Source organism: Aegilops tauschii, chromosome 2 (genome assembly GCF_002575655.3).
Source record: "Aegilops tauschii subsp. strangulata cultivar AL8/78 chromosome 2, Aet v6.0, whole genome shotgun sequence".
NCBI classification, from domain to species: domain Eukaryota; kingdom Viridiplantae; phylum Streptophyta; class Magnoliopsida; order Poales; family Poaceae; genus Aegilops; species Aegilops tauschii.
In genome coordinates this window covers 95,404,859-95,430,170 of record NC_053036.3, presented here as the reverse complement: position 1 = coordinate 95,430,170, position 25,312 = coordinate 95,404,859, and positions in this window count along the sequence as shown.

The following is a 25,312-nucleotide window of genomic DNA, read 5'->3' as shown; positions in this document are numbered from 1 at the left end:
TCAAGTATCTTTTCCTTAGACCGTGAGATCGTGTAACTCCCGGATGCCGTAGGAGTGCTTTGGGTGTACCAAACGTCACAACATAACTGGGTGACTATAAAGGTACACTACAGGTATCTCTGAAAGTGTCTGTTGGGTTGACACGGATCGAGACTGGGATTTGTCACTCTGTATGACGGAGAGGTATCTCTGGGCCCACTTGGTAATGCATCATCATAATGAGCTCAAAGTGACCAAGTGGTTGGTCACGGGATCATGCATTACGGTACGAGTAAAGTGACTTGCCGGTAACGAGATTGAACGAGGTTTCGGGATACCGACGATCGAATCTCGGGCAAGTAACGTACCGATTGACAAAGGGAATTGTATACGGGATTGATTGAATCCTCGACATCGTGGTTCATCCGATGAGATCATCGTGGAATATGTGGGAGCCAACATGGGTATCCAGATCCCGCTGTTGGTTATTGACCGGAGAGTCGTCTCGGTCATGTCTACATGTCTCCCGAACCCGTAGGGTCTACACACTAAGGTTCGGTGACGCTAGGGTTGTAGAGATAATAGTATGCGGAAATCCGAAAGTTGTTCGGACTCCCGGATGAGATCCCGGACATCACGAGGAGTTCCGGAATGGTCCAGAGGTGAAGAATTATATATAGGAAGTCCAGTTTCGGCCACCGGGAAAGTTTTGGGGGTTACCGGTATTGTACCGGGACCACCGGAAGGGTCCCGGGGGTCCACCGGGTGGGGCCAGCAACCGGAGGGCCCCATGGGCTGAAGTGGGAAGGGAACCAGCCCCTAGTGGGCTGGTGCGCCCCCCCTTGGGCCTCCCCCTGCGCCTAGGGTTGGAAACCCTAGGGGTGGGGGCGCCCCACTTGGCTTGGGGGGCAAGCCACCCCCTTGGCCGCCGCCCCCCTGGAGATTGGATCTCCCATGGGCCGGCGCCCCCCCAGGGCCCCTATATATAGTGGAGGGGAGGGAGGGCAGCCGCACCACAGCCCCTGGAACCTCCCTCTCCCTCCCGTGACACCTCTCCCTCTCGCTGAGCTTGGCGAAGCCCTGCCGAGATCCCCGCTACTTCCACCACCACTCCGTCGTGCTGCTGGATCTCCATCAACCTCTCCTTCCCCCTTGCTGGATCAAGAAGGAGGAGACGTCGCCGCTCCGTACGTGTGTTGAACGCGGAGGTGCCGTCCGTTCGGCGCTCGGCCATCGGTGATTTGGATCACGACGAGTACGACTCCATCAACCCCGTTCACTTGAACGCTTCCGCTCGCGATCTACAAGGGTATGTAGATGCACTCCTCCCCTCTCGTTGCTAGATGACTCCATAGATTGATCTTGGTGATGCGTAGAAAATTTTTTAATTTCTGCTACGATCCCCAACAGTGGCATCATGGGATGAACACAAACTTGTTGTGGGCGTAGATGTTGTCAATTTTCTTGCCACTACTAGTCTTATCTTGTTTCGGCGGCATCGTGGGATGAAGCGGCCCGGACCGACCTTACACGTACGCTTACGTGAGACAGGTTCCACCGACTGACATGCACTAGTTGCATAAGGTGGCTAGCGGGTGTCTGTCTCTCCCACTTTAGTCGGAACGGATTCGATGAAAAGGGTCCTTATGAAGGGTAAATAGAAATTGGCATATCACGTTGTGGTTTTACGTAGGTAAGAAACGTTCTTGCTAGAAACCTATAGAAGCCACGTAAAAACATGCAACAACAATTAGAGGACGTCTAACTTGTTTTTGCAGCATATGCCTTGTGATGTGATATGGCCAAAAGGATGTGATGAATGAAATATATGTGATGTATGAGATTGATCATGTTCTTGTAATAGGAATCACGACCTGCATGTCGATGAGTATGACAACCGGCAGGAGCCATAGGAGTTGTCTTTATTTTTGTATGACCTGCGTGTCATTGAATAACGCCACGTAAATTACTTTACTTTATTGCTAAACGCGTTAGCCATAGAAGTAGAAGTAATCGTTGGCGTGACAACTTCATGAAGACACGATGATGGAGATCATGGTGTCATGCCGGTGACGAAGATGATCATGGCACCCCGAAGATGGAGATCAAAAGGAGCAAAATGATATTGGCCATATCATGTCACTATTTGATTGCATGTGATGTTTATCATGTTTTACATCTTATTTGCTTAGAACGACGGTAGCTTAAATAAGATGATCCCTCGCAATAATTTCAAGAAAGTGTTCCCCCTAACTGTGCACCGTTGCGAAGGTTCGTTGTTTCGAAGCACCACGTGATGATCGGGTGTGATAGATTCTAACGTTCGAATACAACGGGTGCAAGCCAGATTTACACACGCAATACACTTAGGTTGACTTGACGAGCCTAGCATGTACAGACATGGCCTCGGAACACGGAAGACCGAAAGGTCGAGCATGAGTCGTATAGAAGATACGATCAACATGAAGATGTTCACCGATGTTGACTAGTCCGTCTCACGTGATGATCGGACACGCCCTAGTTGACTCGGATCATGTTTCACTTAGGTGACTAGAGGGATGTCTATCTGAGTGGGAGTTCATTGAATAATTTGATTAGATGAACTTAATTATCATGAACTTAGTCTAAAATCTTTACAATATGTCTTGTAGATCAAATGGCCCACGTAGCCCTCAACTTCAACACGTTCCTAGAGAAAACCAAGCTGAAAGATGATGGCAGCAACTATACGGACTGAGTCCGGAACCTAAGGATCATCCTCATAGCTGCCAAGAAAGATTATGTCCTAGAAGCACCGCTAGGTGACGCACCCATCCCAGAGAACCAAGACGTTATGAACACTTGGCAATCACGTCCTGATGATTACTCCCTCGTTCAGTGCGGCATGCTTTACAGCTTAGAACCGGGGCTCCAAAAGCGTTTTGAGAAACACGGAGCATATGAGATGTTCGAAGAGCTGAAAATGGTTTTCCAAGCTCATGCCCAGGTCGAGAGATATGAAGTCTCCGACAAGTTCTTCAGTTGTAAAATGGAGGAAAATAGTTCTGTGAGTGAGCACATACTCAAAATGTCTAGGTTACACAACCGCTTGTCTCAGCTGGGAGTTAATCTCCCGGATGACGCGGTCATTGACAGAATCCTTCAGTCGCTTCCACCGAGCCTTTGTGATGAACTTCAATATGCAGGGGATGGAAAAGACCATTCCTGAGGTATATTCAATGCTGAAATCAGCGGAGGTGGAGATCAAAAAGGAACATCAAGTGTTGATGGTGAATAAAACCACTAAGTTCAAGAAAGGCAAGGGTAAGAAAAACTTCAAGAAAGACGGCATGGGAGTTGCCGCGCCCGGTAAGCCAGTTGCCGGGAAGAAGCCAAGGAATGGACCCAAGCCTGAGACTGAGTGCTTTTATTGCAAGGGAAGTGGTCACTGGAAGCGGAACTGCCCCAAATACATAGCGGACAAGAAGGCCGGCAACACCAAAGGTATATGTGATATACATGTAATTGATGTGTACCTTACCAGTACTCGTAGTAGCTCCTGGGTATTTGATACCGGTGCGGTTGCTCATATTTGTAACTCAAAACAGGAGCTGCGGAATAAGCGGAGACTGGCGAAGGACGAGGTGACGATGCGCGTCGGGAATGGTTCCAAGGTCGATGTGATCGCCGTCGGCACGCTACCTCTACATTTACCTACGGGATTAGTTTTAAACCTCAATAATTGTTATTTAGTGCCAGCTTTGAGCATGAACATTGTATCTGGATCTCGTTTAATGCGAGATGGCTACTCATTTAAATCCGAGAATAATGGTTGTTCTATTTATATGAGAGATATGTTTTATGGTCATGCCCCACTGGTCAATGGTTTATTCTTAATGAATCTCGAACGTGATGTTACACATATTCATAGTGTGAATACCAAAAGATGTAAAGTTGATAACGATAGTCCCACATACTTGTGGCATTGCCGCCTTGGTCACATTGGTGTCAAGCGCATGAAGAAGCTCCATGCTGATGGACTTTTAGAGTCTCTCAATTATGAATCATTTGACACATGCGAACCATGCCTCATGGGTAAGATGACCAAGACTTCGTTCTCCGGAACAATGGAGCGAGCAACCAACTTATTGGAAATCATACATACTGATGTCTGCGGTCCAATGAGTGTTGAGGCTCGCGGTGGCTATCATTATGTTCTCACTCTCACTGATGACTTGAGTAGATATGGGTATGTCTACCTAATGAAACACAAGTCTGAGACCTTTGAAAAGTTCAAGGAATTTCAGAGTGAGGTTGAGAATCAACGTGACAGAAAAATAAAGTTCTTGCGATCAGATCGTGGAGGGGAATATTTGAGTCACGAATTTGGCACACACTTAAGGAAATGTGGAATAGTTTCACAACTCACGCCGCCTGGAACACCTCAGCGAAATGGTGTGTCCGAACGTCGTAATCGCACTCTATTGGATATGGTGCGATCTATGATGTCTCTTACCGATCTACCGCTCTCATTTTGGGGCTATGCTTTAGAGACTGCCGCGTTCACTTTAAATAGGGCTCCGTCGAAATCCGTTGAGACGACACCGTATGAATTATGGTTTGGGAAGAAACCTAAGCTATCGTTTCTAAAAGTTTGGGATGCGATGCTTATGTCAAGAAACTTCAACCTGAAAAGCTTGAACCCAAATCGGAAAAATGCGTCTTCATAGGATACCCTAAGGAAACTATTGGGTATACCTTCTACCTCAGATCCGAAGGCAAGATCTTCGTTGCCAAGAACGGGTCCTTTCTGGAGAAAGAGTTTCTCTCGAAAGAAATAAGTGGGAGGAAAGTGGAACTTGATGAGGTGATAGTCACCCCTTCCGAACCAGAAAGTAGCGCAGCGCGGGAAGATGTTCCTGTGGTGCCTACACCGACTGGGGAGGAAGTTAATGATGATGATCATGAAGCTTCGGATCAAGTTACTGCTGAACTTCTTAGGTCCACAAGGACACGTTCCGCACCAGAGTGGTACGGCAACCCTATCCTGGAAATCATGTTGTTAGACAACGGTGAACCTTCGAACTATGAAGAAGCAATGGCGGGCCCAGATTCCGACAAATGGCTAGAAGCCATGAAATCCGAGATAGGATCCATGTATGAAAACGAAGTATGGACTTTGACTGACTTGCCCGATGATCGGCGAGCCATAGAAAATAAATGGATCTTTAAGAAGAAGACAGACGCGGATGGTAATGTGACCATCTATAAGGCTCGACTTGTCGCTAAAGGTTATCGACAAGTTCAAGGGGTTGACTACGATGAGACTTTATCACCCATAGCGAAGCTGAAGTCCGTCCGAATCATGTTAGCAATTGCCGCATTCTACGATTATGAGATATGGCAAATGGACGTCAAAACGGCATTCCTTAACGGCTTTCTTAAGGAAGTTGTATATGATGCAGCCGGAAAGTTTTGTCGATCCTAAGAATGCTGACAAAGTATGCAAGCTCCAGCGCTCAATCTATGGGCTGGTGCAAGCATCTCGGAGTTGGAACATTCGCTTTGATGAGATGATCAAAGCGTTTGGGTTTACACAGACTTATGGAGAAGCCTGTGTTTACAAGAAAGTGAGTGGGAGCTCTGTAGCATTTCTCATATTATATGTGGATGACATACTATTGATGGGAAATGATATAGAATTCTTGGAAAGTATAAAGGCCTATTTGAATAAGTGTTTTTCAATGAAGGACCTTGGAGAAGCTGCTTATATATTAGGCATCAAGATCTATAGAGATAGATCAAGACGCCTCATAGGTCTTTCACAGAGTACGTACCTTGACAAGATATTGATGAAGTTCAATATGGATCAGTCCAAGAAGGGGTTCTTGCCTGTATTGCAAGGTGTGCAATTGTGCACGGCTCAATGCCCGACCACGGCAGAAGATAGAGAAAAGATGAGTGTCGTCCCCTATGCCTCGGCCATAGGGTCTATTATGTATGCCATGCTGTGTACCAGACCTGATGTAAACCTTGCCGTAAGTTTGGTAGGAAGGTACCAAAGTAATCCCGGCATGGAACACTGGACAGCGGTCAAGAATATCCTGAAGTACCTGAAAAGGACTAAGGATATGTTTCTCGTTTATGGAGGTGACGAAGAGCTCGTCGTAAAGGGTTACGTCGATGCTAGCTTCGACACAGATCTGGATGACTCTAAGTCACAAACCGGATACGTGTATATTTTGAATGGTGGGGCAGTAAGCTGGTGCAGTTGCAAGCAAAGCGTCGTGGTGGGATCTACATGTGAAGCGGAGTACATGGCGGCCTCAGAGGCAGCACAAGAAGCAATCTGGATAAAGGAGTTCATTACCGACCTAGGGTTCATTCCCAATGCGTCGGGCCCGATGACTCTCTTCTATGACAACACTAGAGCTATTGCCCTTGCCAAGGAGCCCAGGTTTCACAGAAAGACCAGGCATATCAAGCGTCGCTTCAACTCCTTTCGTGAAAATGTTCAAAATGGAGACTTAGATATTTATAAAGTACATACGGACCTGAATGTAGCAGATCCGTTGACTAAACCTCTCCCTAGAGCAAAACATGATCAACACCAGAACTCTATGGGTGTTCGATTCATCACAATGTAACTAGATTATTGACTCTAGTGCAAGTGGGAGACTGTTGGAAATATGCCCTAGAGGCAATAATAAAATGGTTATTATTATATTTCCTTGTTCATGATAATTGTCTATTGTTCATGCTATAATTGTGTTATCCGGAAATCGTAATACATGTGTGAATACATAGACCACAACATGTCCCTAGTAAGCCTCTAGTTGACTAGCTCGTTGATCAACAGATAGTCATGGTTTCCTGACTATGGACATTGGATGTCATTGATAACGGGATCACATCATTAGGACAATGATGTGATGGACAAGACCCAATCCTAAGCATAGCGCAAAGATCGTGTAGTTCGTTTGCTAGAGCTTTTCCAATGTCAAGTATCTTTTCCTTAGACCATGAGATCGTGTAACTCCCGGATGCCGTAGGAGTGCTTTGGGTGTACCAAACGTCACAACGTAACTGGGTGACTATAAAGGTACACTATAGGTATCTCTGAAAGTGTCTGTTGGGTTGACACGGATCGAGACTGGGATTTGTCACTCCGTATGACGGAGAGGTATCTCTGGGCCCACTCGGTAATGCATCATCATAATGAGCTCAAAGTGACCAAGTGGTTGGTCACGGGATCATGCATTACGGTATGAGTAAAGTGACTTGCCGGTAACGAGATTGAACGAGGTATTGGGATACCGACGATCGAATCTCGGGCAAGTAACGTACCGATTGACAAAGGGAATTGTATACGGGATTGATTGAATCCTCGACATCGTGGTTCATCCGATGAGATCATCGTGGAACATGTGGGAGCCAACATGGGTATCCAGATCCCGCTGTTGGTTATTGACCAGAGAGTCGTCTCGGTCATGTCTGCATGTCTCCCGAACCCGTAGGGTCTACGCACTTAAGGTTCGGTGACGCTAGGGTTGTAGAGATAATAGTATGCAGAAATCCGAAAGTTGTTCGGAGTCCCGGATGAGATCCCAGGCATCACGAGGAGTTCCGGAATGGTCCGGAGGTGAAGAATTATATATAGGAAGTCCAGTTTCGGCCACCGGGAAAGTTTCGGGGGTTACCGGTATTGTACCGGGACCACCGGAAGGGTCCCGGGGGTCCATCGGGTGGGGCCACCTATCCCGGAGGGCCCCATGGGCTGAAGTGGGAAGGGAACCAGCCCCTAGTGGGCTGGTGCGCCCCCCCTTGGGCCTCCCCCTGCGCCTAGGGTTGGAAACCCTAGGGGTGGGGGCACCCCACTTGGCTTGGGGGGCAAGCCACCCCCCTTGGCCGCCGCCCCCCTGGAGATTGGATCTCCCAGGGGCCGGCGCCCCCCCAAGGCCCCTATATATAGTGGAGGGGAGGGAGGGCAGCTGCACCACAGCCCCTGGCGCCTCCCTCTCCCTCCCGTGACACCTCTCCCTCTCGCTGAGCTTGGCGAAGCCCTGCCGAGATCCCCGCTACTTCCACCACCACGCCGTCGTGCTGCTGGATCTCCATCAACCTCTCCTTCCCCCTTGCTGGATCAAGAAGGAGGAGACGTCACCGCTCCGTACGTGTGTTGAACGCGGAGGTGCCGTCCGTTCGGCGCTCGGTCATCGGTGATTTGGATCACGACGAGTACGGCTCCATCAACCCCGTTCACTTGAACGCTTCCGCTCGCGATCTACAAGGGTATGTAGATGCACTACTCCCCTCTCGTTGCTAGATGACTCCATAGATTGATCTTGGTGATGCGTAGAAATTTTTTTAATTTCTGCTACGATCCCCAACAAAGAATTCCCGTCCCTGCATATTATTGAGTCCGCTCCTAGCGTGCCTTTTCCAATCAGTCTCCCCTCATACCGTGATTTAGGGAGACCTATCTTCTTAAGGCCAGGAATGAAGTCAACATAAAACCCAATGACATCCTCTGTTTGATGGCCCATGGAGATACTTCCTTCTGGCCTAGCGCGGTTACGGACATATTTCTTTAGGACTCCCATGAACCTCTCAAAGGGGAACATATTGTGCAGAAATACGGGCCCCAGAATGACAATCTCGTCGACTAGATGAACTAGGACGTGCGTCATGATATTGAAGAAGGATGGTGGGAACACCAGCTCGAAACTGACAAGACATTGCGCCACATCACTCCTTAGCCTTGGTATGATTTCTGGATCGATCAACTTCTGAGAGATTGCATTGAGGAATGCACATAGCTTCACAATGGCTAATCGGACGTTTTCCGGTAGAAGCCCCCTCAATGCAACCGGAAGCAGTTGCGTCATAATCACGTGGTAGTCATGAGACTTTAGGTTCTGGAACTTTTTCTCTGGCATATTTATTATTCCCTTTATATTCGACGAGAAGCCAGTCGGGACCTTCATACTGAGCAGGCATTCAAAGAAGATTTCTTTCTCTTCTTTCATAAGAGCGTAGCTGGCAGGACCTTCATATTGCTTCGGAGGCATGCCGTCTTTTTCGTGCAAACGTTGCAGGTCCTCCCGTGCCTCAGGTGTATCTTTTGTCTTCCCATACACGCCCAAGAAGCCTAGCAGGTTCACGCAAAGGTTCTTCGTCACGTGCATCACGTCGATTGAAGAGCGGACCTCTAGGTCTTTCCAGTAGGGTAGGTCCCAAAATATAGATTTCTTCTTCCACATGGGTGCGTGTCCCTCAGCGTCATTCGGAACAGCTAGTCCGCCGGGACCGTTTCCAAAGATTACGTGTAAATCATTGACCATAGCAAGTACGTGATCACCGGTACGCATGGCGGGCTTCTTCCGGTGATCTGCCTCGCCTTTGAAATGCTTGCCTTTCTTTCGACATTGATGGTTGGTCGGAAGAAATCGACGATGGCCCACGTACACATTCTTCCTGCATTTGTCCAGGTATATACTTTCAGTGCCATCTAAACAGTGCGTGCATGCGTGGTATCCCTTGTTTGTCTGTCCGGAAAGGTTACTGAGAGCGGGCCAATCGTTGATGGTTACAAACAGCAACGCGTGCAGGTTAAATTCCTCCTATTTGTGCTCATCCCACGTACATACACCGTTTCCATTCCGCAGCTGTAAAAGTTCTTCAACTAATGGCCTTAGGTACACATCAATGTCGTGGCCGGGTTGCTTAGGGCCTTGGATGAGAACTGGCATCATAATGAACTTTCGCTTCATGCACATCCAAGGAGGAAGGTTATACATACATAGAGTCACGGGCCAGGTGCTGTGATTGCTGCTCTGCTCCCCGAAAGGATTAATGTCATCCGCGCTTAAACCGAACCATACGTTCCTTGGGTTAGCTGCAAACTCAGCCCAGTACTTTCTCTCAATTTTTCTCCACTGCGACCCGTCAGCGGGTGCTCCCAACTTCCCGTCTTTCTTACGGTCCTCACTGTGCCATCGCATCAACTTGGCATGCTCTTCATTTCTGAACAGACGTTTCAACCGTGGTATTATAGGAGCATACCACATCACCTTCGCAGGAACCCTCTTCCTGGGGGCTCGCCGTCAACATCACCAGGGTCATCTCGTCTGATCTTATACCGCAATGCACCGCATACCGGGCATTCGTTCAGATCCTTGTACGCACCGCGGTAGAGGATGCAGTCATTAGGGCATGCATGTATCTTCTGCACCTCCAATCCTAGAGGGCATACGACCTTCTTTGCTGCGTATGTACTGTCGGGCAATTCGTTATCCTTTGGAAGCTTCTTCTTCAATATTTTCAATAGCTTCTCAAATCCTTTGTCAGGCACAGCATTCTCTGCCTTCCACTGCAGCAATTCCAGTACGGTACCGAGCTTTGTGTTGCCATCTTCGCAATTGGGGTACAACCCTTTTTTGTGATCCTCTAACATGCGATCGAACTTCAACTTCTCCTTTTGACTTTCGCATTGCGTCCTTGCATCGACAATGACCCGGCGGAGATCATCATCATCGGGCAATGGTTCCTCTTGATCTTCAGCAGCTTCCCCCGTTGCAGCATCATTGGGCACATCGTCTGGTTCCTCTTGATCTTCAGCAGCTTCCCCCGTTGCAGCATCACCGTATTCAGAGGGCACATAGTTGTCATCGTCCTCTTCTTCTTCGCTGTCTTCCATCATAACCCCTATTTCTCCGTGCCTCATCCAAACATTATAGTGTGGCATGAAACCCTTCTAAAGCAGGTGGGTGTGAAGGATTTTCCGGTCAGAGTGAGACTTCGTATTCCCACATTTAGGGCATGGACAACACATAAAACCATTCTGCTTGTTTGCCTCAGCCACTTCGAGAAAATCATGCACGCCCTTAATGTACTCGGAGGTGTGTTTGTCACCGTACATCCATTGCCGATTCATCTGCATGCATTATATATAATTAAGTGTGTCAAAAACCATTACAGAACATCATGAATAGATAATTAAGTGACCAAATTAATAGAAGTTCATCATCACATTAAAACCAAAGTACATATATAGTTCTCATCTAACAACATATAGCTCTCCAGAGCATCTAATTAATTAAACCATACATTAAAACTATGTAAAACATTTCAATGCGAAAACAAATGCGATCATAATCGCAACCAAGGTAACAATTGATCCAACGGCATAATCATACCAAGCCTTGGTATGAATGGCATATTTACTAATCTTTCTAATCTTCAAGCGCATTGCATCCATCTTGATCTTGTGATCATCGACGACATCCGCAACATGCAACTCCAATATCATCTTCTCCTCCTCGATTTTTTTTTCCTTCAAGAAATTGTTTTCTTCTTCAACTAAATTTAACCTCTCGACAATAGGGTCGGTTGGAATTTCCGGTTCACATACCTCCTAGATAAATAAAATCTATGTCACGTTGGTCGGCATAATTTTCATAAACAATGAATGAACCAATAGTTATAAAGATAATATATACCACATCCGAATCATAGACAGGACGAGGGCCGACGGGGGCGGATACCAAAACCATCGCACTATATAATAACAAGCAATACAATAGTAAGAAAATTAGACAAGTATCTATCTAAAGTAAGAATTTTTTTCTTTCAGAAAGAAGATAAGAACAAGAGGCTCACCACGGTGGTGCCGGCGACGAGATCGGCGCGGGCGATCGACGGCGATGAAGACGGGAATGGGACGTGACGGGCCGCTAAACCTAGACAAATCTCGAGGAAAATGGAGCTTTGAGGTCGAGCTTCGAGAGGAGAAAGCTTAAGTACTGTGGCTCGGGCATTTCATCGAACACCTCATGTGCATAGGAGGTGAGTTAGAGCACCACAAAGCCCTCCCCTCGCCGGCCAGAGAAAAACAGAGCACTGGAGTGCTCTGCTCGCGGGCGAGCGGTATATATAGGCACCTCATTGGTCCCAGTTCGTGGCATGAACCGGGACTAAAGGGCAGCCTGTGGTCCCGGTTCAAGCCACCAACCGGGACCAATGGTGGTGGGCCAGGAGCGAGGCCCATTGGTCCCGGTTCGTCCCACCAACCGGGACCAAAGGGGACAGACGATTCGGGACCAATGCCCCCACGAGGCCCGGCATGCCCCTGGCCTCACGAACCGGGACCAGTGCCCCCATTGGTCCCGGTTCTGGACTGAACCAGGACTAATGGGCTGACCCGGCCTTAAAAAAACCCTCTTTTCTACTAGTGTCTTTGCATGGAGGCTGGTGTCCAACTCGCTTACTACTTGGGCAAATAAATTCTCTCCACACCTTGAGCTTACTATATGTGTCCCCTTTGTGGAATGAAACGGGAGGATGGATTCCACGCAATGTGTAGGTGCCCCCTCGCAGTGGAGCTATGGAGGGCTATGCCACTGGACTAGCCCATCCCAGCGGTGGAGAGCATCATCAACACAGGCCCGAAATGGCTATTCTCACTGCTAGAACCACTCTCGGACTCCACGCGCATGGTACTGCTTATTATCATGTGGCGTGTGTGGTACGCGCACAATGAAATAACCCATGGAAAGATCCCTCCACCGACGGAAGCTTCCCGCAGATTCCTCCAAGGGTATATCAGCTCTCTCTTGTGTATCCACCAGTGGCCTCATGGAGATATGGTGAAGGGCAAGATGGCCGTCCAGGGGGAGCTGATGCTAGCTGTCGTACTGTGAAGCATAAGGAAGAGCTGCGTTCGGTGACCCCATGTCCTGGTTGGACCAAGCTGAATGTTGATGGTAGCTACGTGCCAGCTACAGGCGAGGCGGTGGCGGTATGGTGTTGCGCTCAGAAAGGGGCGAAATTATATTTACCGCATGTAGAGAGATCCGCTCATGCGATAATAGCCTAGATGTTGAACTTGCGGCATGCAGGGAAGGACTCGAGCTCGCCCTACACCACACAGACCGCCCCATTGTGGTTGAGATGGACAGCACCGAAGCGGTCATGATGTTGAACGCTCGGTCGGCGGACCGGTCGCGATCGCGTGCACTCGTCACGAAAATTCAGAGGATGATCACGGATGACCCTAGGGAGATTTCGGTTACTGCTATTAAACGCTCGCAGGATAAAGTGAGTCTTGCTCTTGCTGTATATGGTAAAAGTACGCCTCGTACTGCTGTTTGGTTGGGCTCAAGTATGAGCGACATTGTAAAACTGGTTATGGCTGACTGGCCACCTTGAGTTAAGAGAAATCTCCCTTTACACCGCAAAAAAAGAAATGGACTTGCCTCAAAAAAAAAAAAAAAAGACAGTGAACCCATATATATACCGGAGATATAAAGATAGCAAACCAGTCAAAAACGAACAACCCGCCGGAGTAGTACATGCATGCGTAGGTACGTGCATTGGGCATCCCATGGCTTCCACGGACCACAACAGGTGTACCAGCTGGCAGTTGGTGCCTGCGAGCATATCGTTCAGGGTGGCCGGTGGACGCGCAAGACGATGACGGTGAAAGCATGCCGTCTGTTTGGCTGGCAACCTGACGTCGCATGGATGGGACCGGCTTCAGCCTTCATGCATGCATGGAACGGTTGGCTGAAACTTTTTTTTTTTGCGGGGTTGTTGGCTGAAACTTGATTATGATGCAACGATGCATGGATGCCCTTTGTGTGGTTCATTTGAACCGTTTGGACAGTCTCTTTTGTTGCTGCTACATGTACAGTTCTAGCTAGGCACGTGTATAGTATAAACAGTAACTCAGCATGTATGGATTCCTCTCTTGGTTGCTACGCATCTGCAATTTTGCGGTAGAGCACCCGGTCATATATACATGCTGTCCATCTCATCATAACTAAGGCCAACTCCAGCGCGCGATCCTATCCTGTCCGGGTGCGTCTGTTTGGGGCAAAAGGGACAAACCAGACGGCCCAGCGCGCGGGCGCAAACGGACTTTTGTCCGTTTTTGTCAGTTTCGACCCATCCCGGGCCCAAGTTTGGGCGGCTTTCGGGGTGAAACGGACAGCGCGCGGATGGGCGGGACGCGCGCGCTTGTCCTCCCCTGGCCCGCCCGTGGTGAAACAAAGCAAAACCCCCACGCCCCATTTGGCCCCCCCCCCCGTCCCGCCCACCACCCTCCCCCGTCCATGGCCGACGCCCCGCCGAATTCCGGCGGCCTGGCCGTTGACCCGCCCGGAAAGGTGAAGAAGAAGGCGGCCAATAGTGCAAGGAAGCCGCGGTCGGAATACATGCCGGAGGAGATCGCCAAGATGGACGCGGAGTCGGCGAAGAGGAGAAACCGGAGGGCGGCCGTCAAGGGCAAGACCGCCGCGGCCAAGTTCGCCGCCAAGCGCGATGCGGTGGGGGCCGTGCGGCGCAAGGCCGAGGTCGACGAGAAGGAGGCCATCGTCAACAAAGTGCACACCTTCCTCATGCTTGGCCTTTGCCGTCCGGCGGGTTTCTCGGGTGCGGCCGTCGGCCCGGCGAGCACAGGCTCGTCGGTCGCCAGGCCTCAGCACTGCCCATCACCTATGTCGCCCGGCTTTCCTCCGCCATGGCACAACGGCCAGACCCGTTTTTGGGGTCACCAGACCTGATCGCGCCTTCCACCCCGCGCCCATCGGCCGTCATCGACCTCAACGTCACGCCAGGGTCCAGCAGCGGCGGCCGTCCGTCCGTCGAGATGCAAAGAAAGCAAGCACGGCCACTGTTTACAAGCAGCATGTCCCCCCCCCCCCCCCCGCGTCCTGGTCGACGGAATGCCAACACCAATGGCAACGGTCAACGACCCCTTCTCCAACCAGTTCATGGAGAATGTGATCTACGAGGGTGGGCATGGCGGTGCCTACGATCCCGACGAGACCCAAAGTCAGGATGCCCGCGCCCAGTACGTTGCCGATGAAGAGGCCCACGACCATGCTGACTACGACCATGGTGACTCGTGGCATGAAGACGATGACATCTATTACGAAGGTGATGGTGATGAAGAAGAAGGCAATGAAATTGATATTGGGGGCGAGCCATTGTGTTGGGGAACATAGTAATTTCAAAAAAAAATCCTACGCACGCGCAAGATCATGGTGATGCATAGCAACGAGAGGGGAGAGTGTTGTCCACGTACCCTCGTAGACCGAAAGCGGAAGCGTTATGACAACGCGGTTGATGTAGTCGTACGTCTTCACGATTCGACCGATCCAAGTACCGAACGCACGGCACCTCCGAGTTCAGCACACGTTCAGCTCGATGACGTCCCAGGAACTCCAATCCAGTAGAGCTTTGAGGGAGAGTTCCGTCAGCACGACGGCGTGATGACGGTGATGATGATGCTACCGACGCAGGGCTTCGCCTAAGCACCGCTACGATATGACCGAGGTGGATTATGGTGGAGGGGGGCACCGCACACGGCTAAGAGATCAATGATCAATTGTTGTGTCTTGGGGTGCCCCATACCCCCGTATATAAAGGAGCTAGGGGGGAGGCGGACGGCCAAGGAGGAGGGCGCGCCAAGGGGGGAGTCCTACTCCCACCGGGAGTAGGACTCCTTCTTTCCTAGTAGGAGTAGGAGAAGGGGGAAGGAAAGGAGAGAGGAGGAAGGAAAGGGGGGCGCCGCCCCCCCCCCCCCCACCTCCTTGTCCAATTCGGACTAGAGGGGGAGGGGGCGCGCGGCCTGCCCTGGCTGCCCCTACTCTTCTCCACTACGGCCCAATAGGCCCATTACACTCCCCGGGGGGTTCCGGTAACCCCCCCGGTACTCCGGTATATGTCTGAAACTTCCCGAAACACTTCCGGTGTCCGAACATAGTCGTACAATATATCGATCTTTACATCTCGACCATTTCGAGACTCCTCGTCATGTCCGTGATCATATCCGGGACTCCGAACTACCTTCGGTACGTCAAAACACAAAAACTCATAATACCGATCGTCACAGAACTTTAAGCATGCGGACCCTACGGGTTCGAGAACTATGTAGACATGACCGAGACACGTCTCCGGTCAATAACCAATAGCGGAACCTGGATGCTCATATTGGCTCCCACATATTCTACGAAGATCTTTATCGGTCAAACCGCATAACAACATACGTTGTTCCCTTTGTCATCGGTTTGTTACTTGCCCGAGATTCGATCGTCGGTATCTCAATACCTAGTTCAATCTCGTTACCGGCAAGCCACTTTACTCATTCCGTAATACATCATCCTGCAACTAACTCATTAGTTGAATTGCTTGCAAGGCTTATAGTGATGTGCATTACCGAGAGGGCCCAGAGATACCTCGCCGACAATCGGAGTGACAAATCCTAATCTCGATCTATGCCAACCCAACAAGTACCTTCGGAGACACCTGTAGAGCACCTTTATAATCACCCAGTTACGTTGTGACGTTTGATAGCACACAAAGTGTTCCTCCGGTATTCGGGAGTTGCATAATCTCATAGTCATAGGAACATGTATAAGTCATGAAGAAAGCAATAGCAATATACTAAACGATCAAATGCTAAGCTAACGGAATGGGTCAAGTCAATCACATCATTCTCTAATGATGTGATCCCATTAATCAAATGACAACTCATGTCTATGGCTAGGAAACTTAACCATCTTTGATTCAACGAGCTAGTCAAGTAGAGGCATACTAGTGACACTCTGTGTGTCTATGTATTCACACATGTATCAAGTTTCCGGTTAATACAATTCTAGCATGAATAATAAACATTTACCATGATATGAGGAAATAAATAATAACTTTATTATTGCCTCTAGGGCATATTTCCTTCACATTGTTCATCGACGAGCTCACCCAAAGAGCGGAAGCGCAAAAGAGGAGGAAGAGCATTCGCACGGGTTCATATTCACAAGACGAGGACAAGTTGATTTGCCAATGTTGGATGGAGATTAGGCAAGATCCGAGGACCGGCGCGCAACAAAAGGGCCTTGTTTTTTGGACGAGAGTCCACAAAACATTCCATGAAAGAAAGATGTTTGAGCCTTACCAAATTACGAGTGGTCGTGGCATCACCTCGATTCATAAGGGGTGGTTGTTCATCCAACATGAGTGCAACAAGTATTGTGCCGCACTTGAGAGCGTTGAAGCACGACCCATGAGTGGTCTCGGCATTGGGGACATGGTATGCTCTCCTCATCCTAATTCTTTCGTTGCTACAGCCATGAGACTTCGGCCTTGTATATGTTTGCATGTTCAAGTGTTGTTGATCATGTGGTGTAGGCATTTCAATCTTTGGAAGCATTCAAGGCCAGGCACAATGACAAGCCATTCACTCTTACGCATTGTTGAATGATCATCAACAGTTTCCCTAAGTCCAAGGATCAATACCGTGAACTTCAAAGGAAGAGAGGCAAGAAGATGTCCGCGTTGCCTGAGGTGGAGATGGTGAGGCGTTGAAGATGCCGAGAGGCAAGACTAACTCCAAGGTGGACGACATACGTGATGCCTCATCCATGGCCTTGCATGAGACTTTGCATGGCATGATGTCTCAAAAGGATGTGAGAGACAATAAGAAGCGACAAATCAAGGACGAGCAAATGAAGCAATACCTAGAACTTCAAAGGAAGAAGCTTGAGATGGAGGAGGCGGCCAAGAAGAGGAAGATCGACATGGAGGAGGCGTCCCGGGAAAGGCAGCTCGACATCGAGGCCGCCAATGTCACGGCCAGGCAAAGCAGCTCGACATCGAGGCCACCAATGCCGCAACCAAAGCAAAGGAGGTGACCCTTGCGATCATGAGCGTGGACTTGACCAAGATGAGCGAGAAGACGAGGAGCTGGTTTGAGGCCAGGCAGAAGGAGATGTTCAACGCCGACGGCCTGAACTAGGTCGTCTGATCGGCCGTGGCCATTCTTTTTGGAGGCTCGCATGGGTGCCGGCCGCTGGTTGTGTGCTGGCGAGAAACACATTCATTTTGGAGGTTGGCTGTGTTGCCGGCCGCTGGCTGTGTCGTCAGCGATCAAAACTATTCATTTTGGAGGCTGGCTGTGTTGTCGGCCACTGGCTGTGTTGCCGGCAAGAATGTGTAGGCCACTGGCTCTGTTGCCGGCGTGAACTAGGGCCGCTGGCCTGAATTAAGGCGTGGTATTTCGAAAGTTGTTGTTTGAAAATGGAGGCGGACAGGATGGGGCCAAAGGATGCGGCTGCGCACTGGGCACGGCCACCGCATCTCAGGACTGTCCCGGACATGACCCCATTGCCCTATTCAAACGGACAAAATCCAGGCAAAATGGACGTCCGTTTGGGGTCGTATGCTGGAGTTGGCCTAAGACTCTTTTTTTGCGGGTGAAGCACAGACTTTTTCTTTCAGCGATGCAGCACGCGAAACACAAAGAAATCCAAGCAAAACGGAAGAGGCGAGAGTTCTCCTACTGCTCGATGTGACGTTAGAGACGTTGCGTTGCCGGACGAGCACGCACCTAGGAGACGTGCGACCATGCCTGAACGTGCAGTGCGGAATGCTGAAATGGACGGGAACCCGTCGCCAGTGGGCTCCCCCCCCCCTCTCTCTTCTTTGAGCAGAGGAGCACTGTTCTCTCGCTGCCTACGGTATTGTATTTAGGCCAACCCTCTACAACGGAAAAAATTGATTTAGGTGCTAAAAAGAAGACGGTGCGCCTTCTTGGAAGAAAAAGGAAAAGACTCCACACTACAAATCCAAAAATGCTAGATGTACGGATTGTTTTTACAAGAATTTACGGACTGACCCTTCTCCCCTCACTAATCTCTCCCCCTGATTTTCAGGGTGGGGCCCGCCTCATCTAATCACCAATTAAAACAACCCACCTCAGCCTTGCGTGTAAATGTCGTGTAAAACATCCGTACTTGTAGCAAAGCTCCTACAAATCTCACGTCAGATTTTTTACCATGGCAAATTGAACGCTTTTTATGGCAAGTTGTGTTTGCCGAAGATGGCAAGTTTAGTTGACAAGCATGACAAATCTAACTCAGTTGAATATTTTGCCAAGAAATTGTCACGCTCGTAAACTAAATTTGCCATAAAACGTTTGATTTGCCATGCTTAAAACTTTGACGTCGGATTTTTAGCATTACCAAAAAAACTCTTACATGCATTGATTCGTCATCTTTTTTACGAAAAGCAACAAGGTTGTTGCATTTCATTGATGAAGAAGAGAACACATTACAAAGCTCAGACTGAGCCCACAAACTCACAACCGCAACACATGCAACACCACCACTCAAGCCCCAAAACAATATTACACTATAGAAGACTAGGTGTCGGGGATATACCCCGCGGTATGACCCTGCCGGAGATATGACCCGGCTAGGACTTGGTATTTCATTGGTAAACCGCCCGAGCCTGGCGACTCATTGGTGACTCGGCAGATTATAAGCCGGCGGACAGTTATAAGCCGGTAGATTATAAGCCGGCGGATAGTTATAACCCAACAGATAGTTATAAGCCGGCAGACAGTTATGACCCAGCAGACAGATCGTAACCCAGCAAGTACTTAGCTATGAAAATGAGTCGTCTGGAGTTAAGAAGCCCAAGACGTTAAGAAGCCCATGGTGAGAAGCCCGTGATGAGAAGTCCATGGTAAGACCTCAGAATAGGTTAAGTCCTAATCCGAGTTGGACTCTACATGTAACCCGCCCCTTCAACTTTGAAAGGATCGATATAGTTGATTAGAGGGGGGGTGAATAGGCAACTAACAATTTTTAGCTTTTCTTTACCAAATTAAACTTTGCATCAAAATAGGTTGTCTAGATATGCAACTAAGTGAGCAACCTATATGATGCAATGACAACAAGCACGCAAGCAAATAAGAGATATACCACGAGTAAGCTTGCGAAAGAAAAGGGACGAGATAACCAAGAGTGGAGCCGGTGAAGACGAGGATGTGTCACCGAAGTTCCTTCCTTTTGAGGCACAATGCTCCCCAAGAAGCCACTAGGGCCACCGTATTCTCCTCACGCCCTCACACAATGCGAGATGCGTGATTCCACTATTGGTGCCCTTGAAGGTAGCGACCGGACCTTTACAAACAAGGTTGGGGCAATCTCCATAACTTAATTGGAGGCTCCCAGCGACACCACAAAGCTTCACCGCAATGGACTATGGCTCCGCGGTGACCTCAACCATCTAGTGTGCTCAAACACCCAAGAGTAACAAGATCCGCTAGGGATAAGTGGGGGGAATCAAATTTCTCTTGGTGGAAGTGTAGATCGGGGCCTTCTCAACCAATCCCGAGCAAATCAACAAGTTTGATTGGCTAGGGAGAGAGATCGGGCGAAAATGGAGCTTGGAGCAACAATGGAGCTTTTGGGGGAAGAGGTGAGTCAACTTTGGGGAAGAAGACCCCCTTTTATAGTGGGGGAAGCAATCCAACCGTTACCCCCCACTTCAGCCCCGCAGAGAGCGGTACTACCACTTGGCCAGCGGTACTACCGTTCCCTCCCGCGGTACTGCCGCTGTGCCCAGAGCGGTACTACCGCGGTGGTCAGGGCGGTACTACCGCACACGAGCGGTACTACCCCCCCCACTGCCACGGCAAGTACCGTAAAACCCGCATGGAAAAAGACTCCTCGAATCGAGGCGGTACTAGAACGAAGCCGCAGCGGTACTACGGCTGGGGGCTACAGCGGTACTACCGCTGTGGAGCGGTACTGCCGCTTGTAGCACCCAAGCGGTACTACCGCTCCGGCCCGCGGTACTACCGCTGGGACCAGAGAGGGCACACTGAGAGAGGGGAACGAGCTCATCAACGAAGCGGAAAGGCTCGGAGGGTGTGCAAAGGAAGTGCACGTGATGATTCCACCCTAGCCTTTCCACAGCGGACCTCGTCTTGATAGTACGGTGATCCCTACGAAACTAGTCCACCAATCTAATTCGGAAGTACTACACCGTCTTCGCTTCAAACTCCGAGGGGAGGGAATCGCCTCGTGCCAAAGGATGAATCTCTGAAAAACTCAATGCACACGATTAGTCCGCAAAAGCATTGTCATCAATCACCAAAATATCTTAGGGATAAATATGCCCTTACAATCTCCCCCTTTTTGGTGGATTGATGACAATACGGGATTTGCACAAACGGGAAAAGACAAAGGACATAAGCAAACCCCCATGTCTCTAAAATATAGACGGGCTCCCCCTAGATGTGTGCCATCAAGATAAGTGCTTTGGACTGCACGACACACATACTAGGATCAACACTCCCCCTGTATTTTAGAGACCAACAACCTAAGCGTGTTTCAAGAGAGCAGGATATATAACATAATAAGCATGCAACTCAAGAGATACCAAAAGACTAGAGACATAGATAAAGATATGATAAGGATAAGGTAGCATATGTCTCACACCATATGACTGGAACTTAGGTCTCACGGAACACAAAACCAAACAAAGCACAAGGTAGCAAACACAACGAAAGCACAAAGACAAAGACACACTCGCAACACAACGACGCAAATCCTTAAACTCTCTCCCCCTTTGGCATCGAGACACCAAAAGGGGCAAAGAGCTAAGCTACGGCTCCAGGTGAGAGCATGCTGAGGATCTTGAACATCAGGACTCTGCGTGATCATCTGCACCACCAACCTCGGCCGGAAACTGCTCGGCATCTAAATCGGTCCACGGACAGTGCTGCTGGATCCACTCCTCCTCCTCAGTGATCTGACCCTCAGACCACTGGGGACTGTCGCACCCAACTGACGCATAAGCTCCTTGTGACGTCCCCTTGCCTTCTTCTCAGCCACATGAGTCATGTACTGACCATGAGACTCCATGCAGAACAGCTTCTTCATCTTGTGTTTGAGCTTCTTTGCCCAAGATGGCTCTGCCGCAGAAGGCACATAATCCTCATCGTCATCATCGGCCTCATCCTCGCCCTCGGTCTCCATGGCAGCAGCAGAAGACGGAACCCCAGATGTAGGAACGGAGGTGCCCCAATTATCCTTCTTCCTCAGACGCTTGATCTCATGAGAAACCAACTCTCCAGTTTCCAGCTGCTCAGCGGGAAAGGAACGTCTACAGCCTTCTTCAATGAGCAACATGATGAATGGACCATAGATTGGGCACTTGCGCTCAGAGATGGCAGTGAGAAGTTCAGACCACATAACATGAGAGATGTCCAGGGACTTGCCAGTGTTTGCTTCCTTCTCACGCTGGCAGAAGAGAAGCATATCCACGAGATAGGAGTGAACCATATCCAGATTCCCGATGCGAGGAAAGAGGGTCTCTCGAAAGATACGATGAAGGATGTCCAGGTAGGCGGACAACTCATAGGTCTCCTTCTTAGTCACAGGGTGAACCTTCACAGTGCAGTAGGGCCAGAGGGCTTGCTTGTGAGTGGAGTTGACGTTGTGGTGAGGGCGAAAGCCAACAGGAGTCTCAAGCCCGCGATCTTCCACGTGAAGTAACTCCATGAAGGCCTTCCACTTGACAGACAGTAACTTGCCATTTGTCATCCAGGTCAGAGTCCTTTCTTCATCAGTTCCAAGATGGACAGTAGCAAAGAACTGAGCCACCAAATCTGCATCAAAGTCCTTGTTGAACTGCATGATTCTGAGAATGTTGAGCTGAGTACACATCTGAAGAGCTTCACCAAAGTATTCGGGATCCTTCTCCATGGCATCCGTGTCGATGGAGCGAAGATTAACAAAGAGATTCTTCTTGACCTTGATCACATCAAAGTAGATGGCAAATTGAAAGCAGTTCCAGAATGGGCGATTGACCAAACTGGGTTCTTGGTCTTCCGCATAGGGGTTGCGGCGACGCTTTGCCCAGAACTCCTTTGCAGATAGCTCAGTCACAGTCTTGGCCCTTGGCTTCGGCCTGTTGGCAAGTTTCTTCTGACGTTGAGGATTAGCACTTGAGGAAGCACCCACTGGCGGCGGTGGAGCACTGGAGGAACCACCAGCTGACTCAGATGTGCGGTACCGCTTTGACGTTGAACGCCCGGGGTTGACACAGCGGACTTGCTGCTCAGGATGTTCATCACCTGGAACCAAACACACGAACAAAAAACCAACACGAAAGAAAAAGTGTAAGCCTCCAAACAAAACAACATGGATCAAACAAAGGTAGGGAATGATGGAATCTGGCAGACAGCGGTAGTACCGCTGGCCATAGGCGGCAGTACCGCCCAAGCAGTAGTACCGCCCCAGCGGGAGCAGTAGTACCGCGCAAGACGGGGAACCGGCGGTTCCTACTGCCGTGGTCAGATCCGGCACTACCGGACTGCCAAATTCAAAAATAATCCTACCAAAACTTAATCCACATAGTCTAGACGCCTTCTCCAAACTACTCAAGCCGAGATTTAGCCAAAAATCTAGAGATGCAACCACTATTGCCCCAAAAACACTAGATCTAAGAACTAGACAAAAAGAGAGAAAGAACGAGGGCAATACCAGCATCCATGGCAAGAGGACGAGGTGGGGATCGACTCCACCGAAGGGAATGGAGAGGGATGGCCTGGAGACGGCGGCCCGCCGGAGCCCTCCCGCGGCGAGGAGTCGCTGGAGAGAGGGAGAGGGATGAAGGGGTGGTGCAAATGGGTATGGGTGAGGAGAAACCTCCCCCTGCCCCGACATAACCCCCTGATCCCGCCCCCCAGCGGTAGTACCGCTCGGGTGGGCGGTAGTACCGCTTGTCCATATAAGCGGTAGTACCGTGCACCACCAGCGGTAGTACCACCCAGCCAATACTCCAAAGACTAGACACAGAGGCTTAGCTCAAAAGAAGAGAGAAACAAACGGCAAGAAAAGAGAGCAAAACACACAGCAACAAAAGCATCAGCATGAGGACAAGAACCACACACCTCTACAAGAGAGGGCGGTGGCCGAGGCCACCTATGTTTGAGTCAATTGGTACGGCACCACGAAGAATTATCCTTGGGCCCATGACCAAAACTCGTCTTTGAAGCACAAGTACCATAAAAATGGCTAATGTGAAAGAGTTGATCAATTTATGCATAATAAGGGGAGGGAGAGTTCATTAAGAGAACAACACTCCCCCTATGTCTATGCCTACACCTAAACAAGATAACAAGTCGAGTATGGTGGGGAGTGCAAGTGCTCAAGAAACATTGCTCGAACCAATAATATTTAGCTCATGCCTTAACTCGCGAAATCTTGCTTCATCCAATGGCTTCGTGAAAATGTCTGCAAGGTTATCATGAGTGTTGACATAGTTGAGCTCGATCTCCCCTCGCCTAATATGATCCCGGATGAAGTGATACCAAATCTCAATATGCTTCGTCTTGAAGTGTTGCACCGGGTTGAGAGAAACCTTGATTGCACTTTCATTGTCACACCAAAGAGGCACTTTGTCACAAATGACACCGTAATCCTTTAAAGTTTGCCTCATCCATAAGAGTTATGCACAACAACTCCCGGCCGCCACATACTCCGCTTCGGTGGACGAGAGAGACACACAACTTTGCTTTTTAGAAGACCAACTTACCAACGAGCAACCAAGAAATTGACACCCTCCGGAAGTGGACTTCCTATCCACTTTGTCTCCCGCCCAATCGGAGTCTGAATAACCTACAAGCTTGAAGTTTGCTCCTCTTGGGTACCATAAGCCAAAGTTTGGGGTATGAGCCAAATATCGAAAGATTCGCTTGACCGCCACAAAGTGGCTTTCCTTAGGTGCAGCTTGAAACCGTGCACAAATTCCCACACTCAACATGATATCTGGTCTAGATGCACAAAGGTAAGGTAATGAACCAATCATGGAGCGATATACCTTTTTATCCACTGCTTTACCATTGGGATTGATGTCAAGTTGGCACTTGGTGGGCATTGGAGTGGACGCCGGCTTGACATCACTTAGCTTGAATCTCTTGAGCATGTCTTGAGTGTATTTGGCTTGGTTGATGAAGGTTCCTTCTCTTCTTTGCTTTACTTCGAAACCGAGAAAGAACTTCAACTCTCCCATGGAAGACATCTTGAACTTTGAGGTCATGAGTGCGGCAAATTCCTCATTGAAAGCTTTGTTAGGGGAACCAAAGATAATGTCATCAACATATATTTGGCACACAAACAACTCCCCTTTGACCTTCTTAGTAAAAAGAGTGGGGTCGATTAGCCCAACTTCAAACCCACGATCTTGTAACAACTCGGTAAGGTGGTCATACCACGCACGTGGGGCTTGTTTAAGGCCATAGAGTGCCTTATCGAGTTGATACACATGATCGGGAAAGTAGGGATCCTCAAACCCGGGGGGTTGTTTGACATACACCAACTCATTAATAGGTCCATTAAGAAAAGCACTCTTCGCATCCATTTGTTGCAACTTAAAGTTGTGATGAGAAGCATAAGCAATCAACAAACGAATAGATTCAAGGCGAGCAACGGGAGCAAAGGTTTCACCGTAGTCGATACCCTCGACTTGGGAGTAGCCTTGTGCCACCAATCGTGCC